Raw genomic sequence first — 19,123 nt, forward strand, 5'->3', positions numbered from 1 at the left:
ATAACTGATTGATCGGAAATGCTATAACTTTGGTGTTTTTTAAGTTAGAGGGTTGGGACTTTCCACACATGTTATACTTGACCAAAATATCTTGTGTACAAAATTTCGGCCAACTATATCCTATAGCTGTCATAGAACGATCGGAATTGGCATAACTTTGGTGTTTTTTAAGTTAGAAAGATGGGACTCGGTACAGATTACTCTTTGGGCTCTTCACCACGGTGCGTATCTTTACTTGTGAATTAGATTGTCCAATTCCAAGCAAGTTGATGCACGATTCCTCCCTACGGATCTGGAAGCGATGAGCAAGATCTTCAGTAATGAAGTTCATTTGTGACCCTGAGTCAAGTAATGCTCGGGCCAATATGTGCTCGCCATTATTTGTTCGAACGCTTACGATCGACGACGCTAACAATACCCTTTCTAAAGCCGACGCATGCAAAGCATGTGAAGTAGAGGGGCCATCATTCGTTAATGCTGGAGGAGAATTTTTAGGTGGTGGTGGTAACGCTAAGTTATTTTCATTCACTGTAAATCGATGCAGAAGTTTATGTTGCGATCTTGCACAGATTTGATATTTAGTCGATTTTCACTTCGCTACGGTGTGACCTTTTCGCAGATAATTTAGACAGAGAGATGCTGACTTAACAAACTCAAACCTTTGCATTACAGCAAGCCGAGCGAACGGACTGCACTGGGCCACAAAATGGTCTTGAGCGTACTGCCTAATATTATTAACTGCAAACTGGTTTGGTGATAGCAGAGGAGCAAGCCAACGAACATCTATTAAGTTTTTTACTAAACCCTAAAGTTTTCTCCTGTTTTTGTTTGCCAGCCTCTTCAGCGGACAGGTGCTGGTACATACGATTTAATATTTTCCGAAGTCGGACCACAGCGGCAATTCCTCATAATCCAGTAACTCTTCCCATTTTTTCCCGGTCACTGGATCTACTCTACTCAAAACTAAATATATAATCATAGAGTTTGCAATTTTAGTGTCATCTCTTGTGGATAATAATGATCCATAAATCGATGACACAGTGTTGTGTTTTTATTTTAACCACGACGCAGACGGCTAGGAAATTTTCGGAAGGCTAAACAATTTACTTATTTGGTTCGCAAAGATGAGACATTACATAAGGACATAATCCTTGCCTTGGTTGTGATTTTTAATTCTTCCAACTCGGCTCCAAAATCATCCATTTTGTCTGCATGCTCGATCTGCAACTCATTTGCTTTAGAAATTGTCTCATCTAAAACCTGAAGCCTGCATTCTAGCTCGGTCTTTTCTAGACGAAGTGATCCAGCTTCCTAACGTTCCTCTAACCGGCGAATGCTTTTTACTTTAACGTTTCATCTTCTTTTTAAATCATTAAGGGTCGTGAAATTAATTTTGGGTTTATTACTCTCCATTCTAAATTATTTTTTTCTAAAAAGAAGTGACTTCGATGCAATTTAAATATTAAAAAATTATTTAAATTTTAATAAATAAATAAAATTTTAATATGCAAATAAAATTAAATTAATTTTTATTTTAATTTCGGTACAAAAAACGAAAACAATAATAATTAATTAATTTAATAAATATTACTTTTATTTAAAATTTTTATTTTAAAGTAATTCTGTGAATTATAATTTTTTATTTTTTATAATAAAATATAAATTATTAATTTTCAACCAACGAAAATATTTAATTAATTAATTGATATTATAATAAATCTATAGTCGAGGCACTGAGTATTTAAATATTTGTTCGCCAGTGATACTGATATTGTAGGGTATCGCGCCACTTGGCGTTCCGATGAACAAAAGGCGCCAAAAATGCATATACGTGCATACATACAGCAGCGGATAACGGAGGGAGGCGAAAACGATAAGTTCACCGCTGCATCTATTTGTATGTACCAAATTATTTATGCCCAAATATATATAATAATTTTTTGGCTGCACTTTCTCTATTTTATTGGCAAATATTTACAATATCGACAACTATGGGTAGGGGTCTTAATTTTGTCCACAGGCAATTTTTTAACCACTGTGGACGGAAGTCCACGAGGTGACGACCTGCATGCCTTGGCGTGCGCGAGGAAACTCTATATATAGCCGAAGAATTAAAAATTTTCTGTAGGCAACCGATCTAAATGGCCGTCAGCCAACGGGTACTACAGGGGGAGAAACGCATGATTTCATGTGCCGTAACTGTGTACACCGCTGGTAGTGCGACTATACTCTCCACGTGAGGGCGGCTGGTAACAGGTCCCGGTAAGGTCATGTCTCTGCCGAGGACGCTGGCGAATCGTAGTCGGGCGGGGAGAAGAACACTCCCTTCCTCAAATTACCCCAATCCAAGGTGGAACAGCATATGCCGAGGGATGCATGTCCGGGGGGTGCACGGACGTTAATATGCGGACTCTGGGGGACCGGCCGACCCCTCAGTTTCAATCAGGCTTATCATGATAAGCGGGCTATGTCATGATGGACGAACCCCTTCCCGCCTACTCGTGGGTCCAAGCATGAATCAAAACAAAAATATAAATAACAAGAAAGGAAAGCTAACTTCGGGCGGAGCCGAAGTTTATATACCCTTGCAGTTCAGTCGCAGTCCGCTAGGTGGCGCCACGCATTTTATATCATTAGATACATAGCGGATCGTATATAGTTAACCGATCCTTATGAAATTTGGCAAATCAGATTATTTTGTCCAAAATAGAATCTGTACCAAGTCCCATCTTTCTAACTTAAAAAACACCAAAGTTATGCCAATTCCGATCGTTGTATAGGATATAGTCGGCCGATCCTTATGAAATTTTGTACATAAGATATGTTGGTCAAATATAACATGTGTGGAAAGTCCCAACCCTCTATCTTACAAAACAACGAAGTTTTGGCATTTCCGATCAATCAGTTATATGGCAGCTATAGGATATAGTCGACCGATCCCGGCCGTTCCGACTTATGTACTACCTGCAAGGAAAAGAAGGCTGTGTGCAAAGTTTCAACTCGATAGCTCTAAAACTGAGAGACTAGTTTGCGTAGAAACCGACAGACAGACGGACAGACAGACAGACGGACAGACGGACATGCTTATATCGACTCAGGAGGTGATCCTGATCAAGAATATATATACTTTATAGGGTCGGAGATGTCTCCTTCACTGCGTTGCACACTTTTGACCAAAATTATAATACCCTCTGCAAGGGTATAAAAATAGTGGAGAACGGAACTCCCCAAGAAAGTCCGGAAATGGGATCATGGATCCGTCAATCTCCAAGGCAGATAGAGGCCAAAGAGATGCTGGGATGGCGAAGCTCTCCACTGAGGGATAACGTCCGGAAGCTGTACACAGCCGATGTAACAGGTAAAAAGCGAGCATGCATTCTCGCAAAAAAAAGCATTTTCTTGCTACCAAATTTCAGCAATGAAGATCATGTAGCCGCAGCGATAGAAGGCCAAGGCTGCCATGCTCGGCGTATATGGGTCATGACCAAACAGGACCCCCACCGCACTTGCTACTTAGGCGGCTAGTGGAAGACAGCGAGAGGAGGAAAATCGACCTACTAACAGGATGCGATGCGAACGCTCATCATAGTCAGTGGGGAAGCACGGACACAAATGAGAGTGGTGAGTCAATCTTCGATTTTATCCTCAGCTCTAAGCTTCTAGTGGGTAACAGAGGTTCAGAACCCACCTTCGTCGTCAAGAACAGGATAGAGGTTCTTGATATTACACTATTCTCACACTCCCTGGCTGATGCAATCACCAGCTGGAGAGTCCTAGACAAACACTCCTTTTCAGACCACCGCTACATTGAGGTAGTCGTAAATTTTGAAAACGTCACCAAGCAAGCAGTTCGAAACCCTAGGAAGGCAAACTGGGAGCTCTATAAAAAAATACTCGAGAGATCCCCAGGTGAACCACCTTCAGAGACTATGGAGACTATCGAGGTAGGAAAGCTTACTGCGACGAGCGCAAAAGCATACCATAGGGCCTGCCCCAAGAAAAGATTAGGTAGCAGCAGATCGAAGAAGCCTCCATGGTGGACCTCATCGCTAGCCCCTTTCAAGAAAAATGCACGTAGGGCCTTTAACCACGCGCACCGTACCAACACAGACGACGCGTGGGAGGCCTATAAAGCTGAACTCAGGCGGTATAACAAAGAATTGCGTAAGGCAAAGAGGGTTGCCTGGGCCAATTTCTGCACCAATATCCAGGAAACATCAGAGGCCGCCCGCCTAAGAAAGATTCTCTCTACTACAGCCCCCATCGTAGGTTATATTAAGAACATGGATGGGCGGTGGACTACCTCAAGCCAGGAATCCCTGGAGACCCTTGTCAACGCACACTTCCCGGGTTGCTCATCGGAAGAAACAACCCAGGGGATGTGTAGCCAGGGCAATCAGAGCTTACTCAGCAACTTAATTACTGACAGAAATCTTACGTGGGCAATAGAAAGCTTTAAACCCTTCAAATCTCCGGGCCCAGACGGTATTATACCGGCTCAGTTATCCAGGGCCGGTATTAACCTAAGGAAATGGATGAAGAAAATCTTCACTTCTGGTATGGTACCAAAGGCGTGGCTGTGCACGAAGGTTGTATTCATACCCAAGGCGGGCAAACCATCCCACTGCACCCCTAAGGACTTCAGACCTATAAGTCTTTCATCCTTCCTCCTTAATACTATGGAAAGACTCTTGAGTCTTCATCTCCAACTAACCATTAACCCATGGGACATCTCATGCTCTCAGCATGCTTACAAAAGGGGCCGATCAACAGAAACAGCCCTGAACGAAATCACTATGATCGCCGAGCGAGCGATCAACTTTAAGGAATACGCACTTGTTGCTTTTCTAGACATAGAAGGGGCCTTCAACAACATCTTGCCGTGCTCAATCATTGATGCACTGACGGGACTTGGAATAGACGACCGATCAATTGACCTAATACGGCAGATCCTGGTCAACAGGAGTGTCGAGTCTACTCTTAGATACATTCGAAGATACATCAAGAGGGGCACCCCGCAAGGAGGTGTACTCTCACCACTACTCTGGAACGTGGCGGTTAATAGCCTACTACGATCCCTGGAGGGTGGCGGCTGTAAGATCATTGCGTACGCGGACGATGTTGATATTGCCTTCGTAGGGAAATACCCGCAAACTCTATGCGACCTAATGTCAGGGAAGCTCGAAGTTCTGTCGGCCTGGGCGCAAAAGAACGGGCTGGGAGTCAATCCGTCCAAGACAGAGCTCGTGCTGTTCACCAGGAAGTACAAGATACCAAATCCAAGGCTTCCGAAACTTCTAGGGTAATCACTAGTTCTTAGCGATAGTGCGAAGTAAAAAAAGTCAATAAAACCATGCTAGCATTATAAGAAGAAGAGCATACAGGTCTTATACACACAGGTACTCAGGAGCGCACGCAAGGTTGAATTGACTTTTTTTGGGAAAAGCGTTATAACTTCAACAATTTTTATAATTTTTTGATGAAATTTGTCTCATTTTATTCAGAATTAATGAGACAACATTGATATGTGGCATAAATTACAGACTTTTTGTAAGTTGTACCGAAAAACTGGCATCAAAATCCGAAAAACAAGAACAAATGTCGAAAACTTCAGTTTCAGGTGTAAAAAGTTTGTTCTTTTTGTTTAACAAAATCGAAGATATATTTTTTTTCAAAAGCTACAACATTTCACTATTAAAAAACACCAAAAATTTTGAAATCGGTTGAAAAAAACGCGTTCAGGAATTTTTAAGCGCAAACAAGTCTCGAAAAACGGTTTTTTAACCATAAATCAAGATTTTGAGGGTGTTAGAAATATTTCAAAAATGGTTTTGTGATATACTCGACCCAATGAACAATTCCTACTATCTCACTTCAAAAGTTCATTCAATTTTGTCATTTTTGTAACACTGTGTTATATACCAATCCAAAGGTATTGTTTCAATTAGATAATTTTTGTCGAAACATATTCCAAAAGTTATTTAGTTTGGGAGAAATTAGGGTGAAAGTAAACAAAGTTTTAACCACTGGTGAACTGGGCTGGTGAACACATTTTAGTCCCCAGATAGAATATTATATATTTATTTATTCGCATTCTAGAGCTAAATACGCGTCGATTGGTACCTCAATCCACCCGACCCGACATTTCGTTCAGAAGTTATTCGAAAAATTCGATTTTTTCTTCTTCTTCAAAATGAAGCCAGTTTGCGTCGGTTTGTGTGTTTGCACTATTTTTTTTTTAGCAATCCTGAAAAAAATTGGAAAATGTTTGTTACTATCATATGAGCAAGTATTGTTCTACAACTTTTTGAAATACCTTAAGCTTACGTCAAAAAATTAAAAAAATTTGTTAATTAAAAAATGCATAACTTTATAATTAAGAAAGATATTAAAAATAGCTTTACACCGTTGAAAGGGTTTTTTTAAATATCTATTTCACTTTCCCTGAGACCAAACGTCTATATAGTAAACAAAAAAAAATACACTGAAAATAAACTTTTTAAAAAAAAATAAAAAAATTTTTCAAAATTTGCTCGTTTGATCCTTTTTATATTGCACGTGGACCGTTAACTCAAGATATAATCCTTTAAGTGCAGCTACCCATTTTGTGCAGCCTCCTGTGAAGCTTGCATTTACTTATACATGTGTGTGTATTTGGTTGGCAACTTTGCTTTTTGGAGTCTGCATATATTTGGTCAATACCCTAAAAAATATGGAGAATATCTTTTCAGCTTTTAGTTTATTTATTTAAATATAAAATCCAAATAAAAAAAAGGGCTTAAAAAGTAAAACATAATCTCGAACTTCGTTGCTTGATGGCAAATTTTGATGTAATTCTGCTTTGTGTTTCAGTGTCTCATGTCTTAATGAGAAGACTTACAAATGCACAATTTTACGATTGGAAAGCTTTATATGCATATGCCCCCACTGAGCATATAATGCTTATAAATAAAACTATGCTTTACTTAAATTACAGCCACCACCCTTTTTGGGCCAAATCATGGATTAAAAGCTAAAAAAAAACCAGACAAACCAACTCCACCAATACTTTTCTAATATTTATTATTTTATATCGCACTCCCAAAATAAATTGTTACATTCAACAATTGGTTTAACAAGAAAGGAAAGCTAACTTCGGGCGGAGCCGAAGTTGATATACCCTTGCAGTTCAGTCGCAGTCCGCTACGTGGCGCCACGCATCTTATATTATTAGATATATAGCAGATCGTATATAGTCGGCCGATCCTTATGAAATTTGGCAAATCAAATTCATTTGTCCAAAATAGAATCTGTACCAAGTCCCATCTTTATACCCTTGCAGAGGGTATTATAATTTTGGTCAAAAGTGTGCAACGCAGTGAAGGAGACATCTCCGACCCTATAAAGTATATATATTCTTGATCAGGATCACCTCCTGAGTCGATATAAGCATGTCCGTCTGTCCGTCTGTCCGTCGGTCCGTCTGTCCGTCTGTCTGTCCGTCTGTCTGTCGGTTTCTACGCAAACTAGTCTCTCAGTTTTAGAGCTATCGAATTGAAACTTTGCACACATCCTTCTTTTCCTTGCAGGTAGTACATAAGTCGGAACGGCCGAGATCGGTCGACTATATCCTATAGCTGCCATATAACTGATTGATCGGAAATGCCATAACTTTGGTGTTTTTTAAGATAGAGGGTTGGGACTTTCCGCGCATGCTATATTTGACCAAAATATCTTATATACAAAATTTCATAAGGATCGGCCGACTATATCCTATAGCTGTCATACAACGATCGAAGTTGGTATAACTTTGGTTTTTAAGTTAGAAAGATGGGACTTGGTACAGATTCTATTTTGGACAAAATAATCTGATTTGCCAAATTTCATAAGGATCGGCCGACTATATACGATCTTCTATATATCTAATAATATAAGATGCGTGGCGCCACCTAGCGGACTGCGACTGAACTGCAAGGGTATATCAACTTCGGCTCCGCCCGAAGTTAGCTTTCCTTTCTTGTTTTAACTTAAAAAACACCAAAGTTATGCCAATTTCGATCGTTGTATGGCAGCTATAGGATATAGTCGGCCGATCCTTAAGAAATTTAGACAAGATATATTGGCCAAATATAACATGTGTGGAAAGTCTCAACCCTTCAACTTAAAAAACACCAAAGTTATGGCATTTCCGATCAATCAGTTATATGGCAGCTATAGGATATAGTCGACCGATCCCGGCCGTTCCGACTTATATACTGCCTGCAAAGGAATGAAGGATGTGTGCAAAGTTTCAACTCGATAGCTCTAAAACTGAGAGACTAGTTTGCGTAGAAACAGACAGACGGACAGACGGTCAGACAGACAGACGGACAGACGGACATGCTTATATCGACTCAGGAGGTGATCCTGATCAAGAATATATATACTTTATAGGGTCGGAGATGTCTCCTTCACTGCGTTGCACACTTTTGACCAAAATTATAATACCCTCTGCAAGGGTATAAAAATACAAATTATAATTAAGTAAAAATGCCCGCATGTTAAAACAAAAAGGAAAAAAATTTGAAGGGAAATGGAAAAAAGTAAATTTTAGAATCTAGAAAGAAGCTCGCTTAGAAGAAGGGGATTTTAGATAAGAATAGATAATAAGCTATTAAAGTCAATTCTTTTCGGTATCGATGTGGGTGTATGTGCCGATAAAATAGTTTTCGCGAGTCGCTTTGCGCTTGCATTTGTTTACAGACTTTTTTTAACAACCCCGACATTTGGAAGCGCTTTCAACGTTAGAGTATCAAGGTGAGCCAAAGTCTACACAATTATTACCTTATCCTTTTGCATATACGTATGGACTCAGAACCGTAATTTGAATTGAAGTAAATCAAGAAAGGAAAGCTAACTTCAGGCGGAGCCGAAGTTTATATACCTATGCAGCTGAGTCGCAGTCCGCTAGGTGGCGCTACGCATTTTATATTATTAGATACATAGCGGATCGTATATAGTTGGCCGATCCTTTTGAAATTTGGCAAATCGAATTATTTTGCCAAAAGAGGAATCCATTGAAACTCCCATTCTTCTAACTTGAAAAACAACGAAGTTATGGCATTTCCGATCAATCAGTTATATGGTAGCTTTAGGATATAGTCGACCGATCCCGGCTGTTCCGACTTATCGGCTGCCTGCGAACAAAAAAAGAATGTGGGCAAAGTTTCAACTCTTTAGCTTCAAAACTGAGAGACTAGTTTGTGTAGAAACAGACAGATAGACAGACTGACAGACAGACGGACAGACGTATATGCTCATATCGACTCAGGAGGTGATCCTGATCAAAAATAAATATACTTTATAGGGTCAGAGATGTCTCCTTCACTGCGTTGCACACTTTTGACCAAAATTATTATACCCTGACTGACAGTGTATGGGTATGCTTATGTCATCCTTATAGGAATATTGCACAGTCATTAATTACACTGTGATTGGTTCTGTGTGTGTGTGTTGTCGCTTTAAGAAATGTCGTTTTAGCAGGGCGACAGTGTAGTGTCGCTGTCGCCGAGTGTGGTTCGGTGGTAAGGATAGAAAGAAGCAGGGACGACGCAAGAAGTGACACTTGCAAATTGGTCGTCGTGTGTGAAAAACCGAAACTCGCAGTGCTAATACGATGTCGGAAAATAACGGTGCTGCAACAGCAGAAGTGGGATCTGGCTCGCTACCTAATAATTCAAAAGGACTATGGCGAATTTCGATGAAATTACAAAATAAAAACTTGATCGAGCTTATTAGGAAGGAAGTGCATCGCAGTGGCTTTTGCAAATATGTTTTCCTGAGATATCTTGGGACGAATTTAAAGAACTTTTTATGCAGCGTTTTGGCATTGTAGAAACGCCAGCGGCCATGTTTCTGTCAATGTTGGCTAATTTTCCGACCGATGGCGAATGCCTCTCCAATTGACGTCACTTTTCACGAAATGGCGTGACATGAACGTAGAGGAAATTGCAGTTTCTGTGACGCTTGCGAAGATGGCTCATATTGACAACAGATTGATGCGTTCAATCTTTACGTCAAATATGCGCACCAGAAGTGAATTGCAAACCGAGCTTAAAGCATTCACGTTCAACAAGAGAAAGAAACTTTCAACAATAACGAGTCATTTCTGTGGAAAATTAGGCCACAAGATGATGAAATGTCGAGCTAAACAGCAGCAAAATCATCCTTCGGTTCATGCTACAAACAGTAATGGCAGGAATATGGCCACCATCAAAAAGCGAATGTAACCTGCTTTAAGTGTGGAGAACTCGGTCATATTTCAACGCATTGCAGTAAGCCTAAAGTGGACAAGGTCAAGGATACACACCAGACAAAAAGAGTGGGGCTCTGCGAAGTTGTTGAGCCCAAAGGAGAGATGCTTCATCGAGGAGAGACTTTTATAACAACGTTCAACTCTGGAGCGGAATGTTCATTAATAAAACAAAAGGTAAGTGGCAAATTAGCTGTTAAAAGAATTAACAATGTAGTGATGTTAAAGGGTATTGGTAGGGGCGGCATATGTAGCACATTGCAAATACTTAAAATACGTAAGAATTAACTAACATTGTATTGAGGTTGTCGGGTTAAGCAGCCGCCGGAAAGAAGTCTGGCCGGCAATAATTTATTAAGTTCGTGACGTCACTCTCTTTTGTACTTATGTTCGCATCGCCCGCTCTCGTGCATTCGATCGGCCACCTGCATCAACCGTCATGCACTAGCGTTTGTCTCGCTCTCTCCCGGGCTCTCTCGATCGCTCCGCAGCATCAAGCGTTGAGCCACGCTCCCGTTTTGTATTCTAATACGGTATTCACCCCCTCGCAGTCGCATCTATCTATAAACAACTTTGTATAAAGATAAAACATTCTAAATAAATGATATGAAATTGAACTGTGCTTGTTTTTACTAAAACCAATATATCGAACATTAAATATAGCTCCCGAAAACGCTCGGTAACTGAACATTTGGTGAACCCCGACGTGATTGTGCATAGGAAAATAAGTTGTTAAATTATTTTCCGTTGAAAATTTGAGCTGCGCGGCTTAAAACATATAAACATAAACAAATTAAAAAACATTATTCGGTTTGTGATTTGTGCGCGAAATATTAGCATCTGTTGACATACATACATACACAGTGGGTCGTAAGCTGACAATAAATAAACAAAATAAAATAAATTTTTTGGTGCGAAAATGAATCCGTTTTTCGATTGTGCCTCTCCGGGAAGGAAAGAATTCCTGAACCAAAGTTCGGCTGTTCTTTTTGAGGATCTTCAAGGGTTGTTGTCCTCCTTAAAATCAGTGGAGACATTTCCGGAGGCTTTGTTAAATGTGCGGCTCAGCGAATTGGAGGGAATCGTTGCGGATTTCAAGAGCACACATAAAGATCTGTCCGAGATGGATGTTGCAGAACTCAGGAGCGAGCTGCGTGTCAACTTCAACAATGCGGCGAGGGAGGCACGTTTCTTTCTGGATCAGGAGATTATGAGGCGCTCCAGTTTGTTGCCGGCGAGTTTGACGCTGATCAACGCATCTTCTGCCACCAATTTCGATCCATCGTTTGGCAGCACCTTTCAGGCTTTGCCGCCACTGTCACTTCCCACTTTTAGTGGAGGTTATGCGGAGTGGCTTGAACTTTGGTCACTGTTCTCGACCATGGTGGACACAAACCCATTCATCCGTCGGGTCGAGAAGCTTCAACGGATGCGGTCCTGCCTTCGTGAATCTGCCTTGGAGACTGTTCGATTGTTAGATCTCACGGACAAAAATTATGACGCCGCATTGGAGCTGCTATACAAAAGGTTAATTAATCGCAGGCTCATTTTTCAAGCTCATTTTTCAAGCTCATGTTAATTAGATAACGAATCTGAGGGCCGTAGAGTCCGCATCGGCGACGAGGCTTCGCGAGCTTTCGGACAAATTTAATTCGCATATGCGAGCCCTGGCAAGCATGGAAACGACGAAGCAGATTGCTAGCTGCATCAGTATCCAGGTGCTGTTGCAGAAGGTTGATGATGCCACGCAGTCTAAGTGGAAGAAAATGCCAGCTGACTCGGACTCTTTGGATTCCATTCCAACGTCAGTTTCTTTGAGCAGAGATGCCGGAGTTTGGAGATCATGGATTTGCCGACGACATAACATGCACCAAACCTTGCTCTTTTATCCAGGTAACTCTGCATTTGTGATTACAAACTCCGCATGCATGATCTGCGATGGCCATTCTCACATAATAAACTCCTGCCCAAGGTTTTTAAGCTTGTCTCCTGAGGATCGTTTAGGCGAAGTTAGGCGACTGGATTTAAGCCGTAAGTGCCGTGGATTTGGTGACCTATCTCGGCATTGCAATGCAGGCATCATAGTATTAATGATGGCATCATCATAGACATCACAGAGTTGCCACTCGCCAGCTGGTATTCAAGGTCAACACCCCTTTCCCGAGGTTTCCGCATCTAGCGACACTGTTTCTCGTTCAGCGTCCGCTTCCGTCAATTCTTTCGTCGCTAAGGATAGTTTTGGTGATGTGGTGCTGTTAGCCACTGCCAATTTTGTAGTCAGGAACCGCTCTGGAGTTCTACTGCCCTGCCGAGCGCTGCTCGATTCTGGCTCGCAGGTACACTAAGTCACTTCAAGGCTGGCAAACCAGCTGCATCTGCGGAAGATAAGGTCTCCGGTGTCTGTATCCAGTATAGGTAACGCAGGGTTCTCTACGGATGGGTTTTCTGTGCAAGTCAGCTTGCAATCCGAATGCTCTGACTACTCGGCGATCGTAGCTTTCAACACCATTGACCTTTAGCCCAGTTTTGCATTGGACGTCAGCTCTTGGAAAATTCCCGCCAATGTAAAGATAGCGGATCCTCATTTTCACCAGCCTCAGCGAGTTGATTTGCTAATTGGAGCTGGATTATTTCACGAGCTGCTTTGTGTGGGGCAAATTTATCTGTCTCCTGGTTTGCCCTCAATCCAAAAAACTCGGCTCGGTTGGATTGTTGGTGGAGGCGAAGGCCCTGACAATGGAAAGGTCCTCATGGCAGCTGAGCGGTCGGGATTGATCTGCCCAAAAGGCCCTTTAGATGAGTGGCTCGATCAACTTATTCGACAGTTCTGGGAAGTGGAAACCTGCACCGATCCGATTGTGAAGGCGTCAAAGAAAGCTCTGCAGCAGGACGGAGCAGGAGGCGGAGCTGCAACGCAATACCGCCTAATACGAGAAGGACTCGGCCCTGCGACAGCACAACAACAAGGTGGCCATGCAAAATGTCGAGCCGGAGATCGAGCTGCGCAAGAAGACAGAGGTGCTGCTGGTGGAGACGCAACGGAACCTAACCTAAGAACGAGCAGAAGACGAAAACACGCAACCTGAACATCAAAGTGAAGGTCGTCTCCCTGGAAAAGAAGCTGGCAGAAGCGGAACAAAGCTATAAGGGCGAAGAAGGAGGTCGCAGGAGAAGAAGGTGCGCGACATGGTCGACATGATCGAAACAGTTCAGAAGCAGAAGAAGGAGCTGGGCCAGAAAAATACCGAGCTGCAGGCTCAGGTGGTGCCAGAGAAGAACCTGCGGTCGCACAAGAAGGTACTACGCAAGAAGGACATTTTTGGCCGGCAATAATTTATTGAACTCGTGATGTCACTTTCTTTTATCTTTATATTTCTTTTCGCGTCGCCTGCTCTCGTGCATTTGATCGCCCATCTGTATCTGCCGCTAGCATTGTCTCTCTCTCTTGCGGTATCTCTCGGTCGCTCCGCAGTATTAAGCGTTGAGCCACGCTCCCGTGTCTCTTACTTCTAAAATCGGTCTTCAACCCCACGCACAGATCACATATGTAATTTTTATATAAACTAAATCAAGTTAGAAAATTTAATTGTTTTTATTAAAGTCTAGATTTGGAACATTAATTACGAGGGTTGCTATATATATTTCTGGCCTATTAATGGAAATGTGAATATTTATTATTAAAAATGGTTTTATTGTTTTTCAAAGTATTCTCTAGCAAGACTTATACACTTTTTCATGCGCTCAAACCAATTGTCGAAGCACTTTGTCCACTCCGATTGAGACACCTCCAAAACATGATTTTTGAACGCTTCAACAGCATTTTCTGGCGTCGAAAATCGTTGACCACGTATTTTTCTCTTGATGTGCGGGAATAAAAAGAAGTCATTGGGAGTTAGTCAGGGCTGTATGGCCCATCAATTCGAAATTTTGACCGGTCAAAATGGCGCTGGTTTGAGCTGATTCTCACACATCAGCTCGCATTGTCATGGTGGAGAATGATCCGTGGTGTATCACTCAGAATTGACCGTCCTACGTTGCTCAAGAAAAATTTTCAAAACATGTAAGTGGGCTGATTAATTAATATACGGCTTCAACAAACTCACACCAAATTGCATACAATAAAAGTGCGCCTTATAATTGGCGAAAATAAATATAACTTGCACACGTTAAAAAAAAACAAGAAAGAAAGGCTAACTTCGGGCGGAGCCGTGGCGCCACGCATCTTATATTATTAGATATATAGCGGATAGCATATAGTCGGCGGATTCTTATGAAATTTGGCAATCAGATTATTTTGTCCACAATAGAATCTGTACCAAGTCCCATCTTTCTAACTTAAAAAACACCAAAGTTATGCCAATTTCGATCGTTCCATGACAGCTATTGGATTAAGTCGGCCGATCCTTATGAAATTTGACATGCTTAATTTTCAAGCTCATGTTAATGAGATAATTCATCTGAGGGCATCGGCGACGATGCTTCGCGAGCTTTCGGACAAATTTAATTCGCATATGCGAGCCCTGGCAAGCATGGGCACAACGAAGCAGATTGCTAGCTGCATCAGTATCCAGGTGCTGTTGCAGAAGGTTGATGATGTCACGCAGTCTGAGTGGAAGAAAAGGCAAGCTGACTCGGATTCCTTGGATTCCATTCCAACGTGGGAGTCCATCGCCAGTTTCTTTGAGCAGGGATTCCGGACTTTGGAGAGCATGGATTTGCCGACGACATCGTATGCACCAAACCTTGCGGTATGCCGGCGTAGGTCCTTTCATCCAGGTAACTCTGCATTTGTGATTACCAACTCGTCCGCATGCATGATTTGTGATGGCCATTCTCACATAATAAACTCCTGCCCAAGGTTTTTAAGCTTGTCGCCTGAGGATCGTTTAGGCGAAGTTAGGCGATTGAATTTATGCCGGAAGTGCCTTGGAGCTGGGCACCTATCTCAGCATTGCAATTCGTCTAGCTGCCGTGCTTGTGGACGCAGGCATCATAGTTTCCTGCATTTTGGTGGAAATTCGCCAGCTCAAGGCCAACACTCCTCTCCCAAGGTTTCTGCATCTTGCGGCGCTGTTTCTCGGTCAGCGTCCGCTCCCGTCAATTCTCTTGTAGCCAAGGATCGTTTTGGCGATGTGGTGCTGCTAGGCACTGCCAATATTTTGGTCAGGAACCGTTCGGAGTTCTACTGCCCTGCCGAGCGCTGCTCGATTCTGGTTCGCAGGTCCATCTAGTCACCTCAATGCTGGGAAGATAAGGTCTCCGGTTTCTGTATCCGGCATAGGTGACGCAGGGTTTTCCACTGATGGGTTTTCTGTGCAAGTCAGCTTGCAATCCCAATGCTCTGACTACTCGGCGCAAGTAACTGCGATCGTAGCCTCCAACATCACTGACCTTCAGCCAAATTTTGCATAAGACGTCAGCTCTTGGAAAATTCCTGCCAATGTAAAGCTAGCAGATCCTCATTTTCACCAGCCGCAGCGAGTTGACTTGCTAATTGAAGCTGGATTATTTTACGAGCTGCTTTGTGTGGGGTAAATTCTTTTGTCTCCTGGTTTGCCCTCAATCCAAAAAACTCGGCTCGGTTGGGTTGTATGTGGAGGCGGAGGTCCTGACAATGGCAAGGTTCTCATGGCTGCTGAGCGGTCGGGACTGATCTGCCCAAAGGGGCCTTTAGATGAGCGGCTCGATCAACTTCTTCGACAGTTCTGGGAAGTGGAAGCCTGCACCGATCCAATTGTGAAGGCGTCAAAGGAAGAACTGGATTGCGAGAGTCACTTTGTTAAAAACTTCGTGCGGTTGGAAGGTGGTGCCTACAGTCAGGTTACCAATTAAACACAACTCCGGTTTATTAGGTGATTCGTACTCATAGGCTCTACGTCGCTTACAGTCGTTGGAAAGGAAACTGTCTCATCAGCCCGAACTGCGCACTCAGTATTCGGCCTTCATAAAGGAGTATCTTAACCTAGGTCATATGTCCCTGGTTCCGTCGGAGTTGCATCAAGACTGCAAATATTTTCTGCCACATCACTGTGGGCTAATAAAGGACAGCACCACGACGAAACTTAGAGTGGTGTTCGACGGTTCCGCCGCTATAAATTGACACTGTTACATATGGAACAAAGCTTGCGTCCTATCTATCCGTACGAAAGCTTACCTCAGGTTTTTTACACCGAGTGGCAAGAGATCTGCCGGAGCTTCAGTCACACCCAACGTGCAGAATTTCCTCGGCTGGCACTTACGTCTGGAGCACTTATGGAGATTTATGGATTTTGTGACGCCAGCATGTGTCTACATAGTTTCCAGGTCGCCAGGGGTTGAGAGCCGCCTTCTATGTGCGAAATCTCGAGTATCGCCTCTTAAGACGTTAACTGTGCCGAAGTTGGAGCTGGCTGGAGCTGAGTTGTTGGCGAGAATGATGGCAGAGGTTCATAGTCTAGGCGCTTATAGAGGAAAGTATTTTTGTTGGTGTGACTCTTCATCCGTGTTATCGTGGATTCGAGAGGAGCCTACCAGGTTTAATGTTTTTGTCGCTAACCGCGTGTCAACTATAAAAAATCTGACGAGTTCCATAGAGTGGCGATATGTGCCTACGTTGGAAAATCCACTGAGTTGATCGGATCCAGGCTATGGTGTCAGGGTACGCCCTAGCTGTTAAAGACACAGGAGCACTGGCCTGTGACGGTAGTAGTCGAGAAGCCAGCGTTAAAGCTTCGCCCTTCAGTTTTATTGGTGAAGTCGCCATATACAGACATCGTGGCGTAATGCAAGTACGTTAACTTCTTTCCAGCTCTTCAGCGAGTGTTTGCTTACGTCTATAAGTTTGGCAGACGGGTTCAACATAAAGGAATTACCGTTCAAGATCTGAAGGCGGGAACTCGCATGCTTTTGTGGGATCGCTCCGCAGCATTAAGCGTTAAGCCGCGCTCCCGTTGGGTCATTTGGGTGATGAAATAAGGACGTTGCAGACAAAGGGAATGGTTGCCTCCTCCAGTTCGCTGGCTTCGTTATCCCCCTTTTTGGATCAGTTTGGATTGCTTCGAGTAGACGGGCGTCTCAAAAATTCATCCTTGGATTACGATGGTCGTCACCCAGTAATTTTGCAAAGGAGCCATCCGGTAAGGCGAAGCATAATCCTTAGCTTTCATGAGCGCAACCTGCACGATGGACCTCGATCGTTATTGGCGATGACACGTTCTCAGTTTTGGCCGATTGGGGGGAGAAAAACTGTGCTCAAGGCGACAAATAAATGTGTGAGATGCTTTCGGATGATACCTCGTTTGTTGGAGCATGAAATGGGCGATCTTCCGAAGGAGAGAGTGGAAGGTTATCAAGTCTTCGATGTAACCGGCATCGATTTTTGCGGTCCTTTCTTCTATAAGTCGGAGGTTCGCAACAAGGCTCCCATAAAATGCATATAGCGTCTTCATTTGTTTCACGACAAAGGCCGTCCATTTAGAGCTGGTGAGGGATCTGTCCACCGCCGCCTTTCTGCATTCACTGAGGAGATTTATTTCTATCAGGAAGAAGCCTCGACAGATCTTGTCCGACAACGCCACCAATTTCGTTGGAGCCAAAAATCAGTTGAGCGAATTAAAGAGAGTATTTCTTAGCGACGAGCACCAGAGAGCTGTCTTGGATTTTTGCCTTCCAGAATCCATCGAGTGGAAGTTTAACCCTCCCTGTTCTTCCCACTTTGGCGGCTTGTGAGATCGGTTGAGTAGTTTCCGAGAAATCTTGACAACCGATTTCAAAAACACAGTTTTGAGAAAAACGCGTTTAAAGTTGGCGCTCTGCCTATAGCTGACCTCGAGCGTCCACCTTTTCAGGACTGTATCTCCGAAACTTTTATTCCAATCGACAATCGAAAATTTGGGAGAATATTCTCAAGATTCTGGAGAATTTTATAAAAAAATAAAAAAAAAACGTTTTCTTTTGCCGCCAGACCCACCTAATCCCATAATGTTATCATATCGCCAGGAAAATTCGAAATTGTTAGATCAATACCTGTAAACTAGTGTTCGAATGATGAGAAATTTTGTAAATTAAATACTGATCTTGTGGGGGAAGATAAAGATAAATAACAAGATTTATTGGTAAAATATTCAAAATCTTTTATTAGTGGAATTCCTTTGACTAGATTTAGTTCGGGTGAAATGAAAATAAAATTAGTAGACCCAAAAAAATTTGTCAAAAGAAGCCCATATCGGAAAAAATGAGAGAGAATTGGTACGAGACAAGATTGATGAATTATTACAATGTAAAATTATATAGCCAAGTTGCTCACCATACGCAAGTCACATTAAGGGACTATAGTTAACAAACAAGAAAGGAAAGCTAACTTCGGGCGGAGCCGAAGTTGATATACCCTTGCAGTTGAGTCGCAGTCCGCTAGGTGGCGCCACGCATTTTATATTATTAGATATATAGCGGATCGTATATAGTCGGCCGATCCTTATGAAATTTGGCATATTGAATTATTTTGCCCAAAGAGTAATCTGTACCAAGTCCCATCTTTCTAACTTAAAAAACATCAAAGTTATGCCAATTCCGATTGTTTTATGACAGCTATAGGATATAGTCGGCCGATCCTTATGAAATTTTGTACATAAGATATATAACATGTGTGGAAAGTCCCAACCCTCTAACTTAAAAAACACCAAAGTTGTGGCATTTCCGATCAATCAGTTATATAGCAGCTATAGGATATAGTCGACCGATCCCGGCCGTTCCGACTTATATACCACCTGCAAGGAAAAAACGGATGTGTGCAAAGTTTCAACTCGATAGCTCCAAAACTGACAGACAGACAGACGGACAGACGGACATGCTCATATCGACTCAGGAGGTGATCCT

Source organism: Drosophila ananassae, chromosome XR, assembly GCF_017639315.1.
Source record: "Drosophila ananassae strain 14024-0371.13 chromosome XR, ASM1763931v2, whole genome shotgun sequence".
Classification (NCBI taxonomy): Eukaryota; Metazoa; Arthropoda; class Insecta; order Diptera; family Drosophilidae; genus Drosophila; species Drosophila ananassae.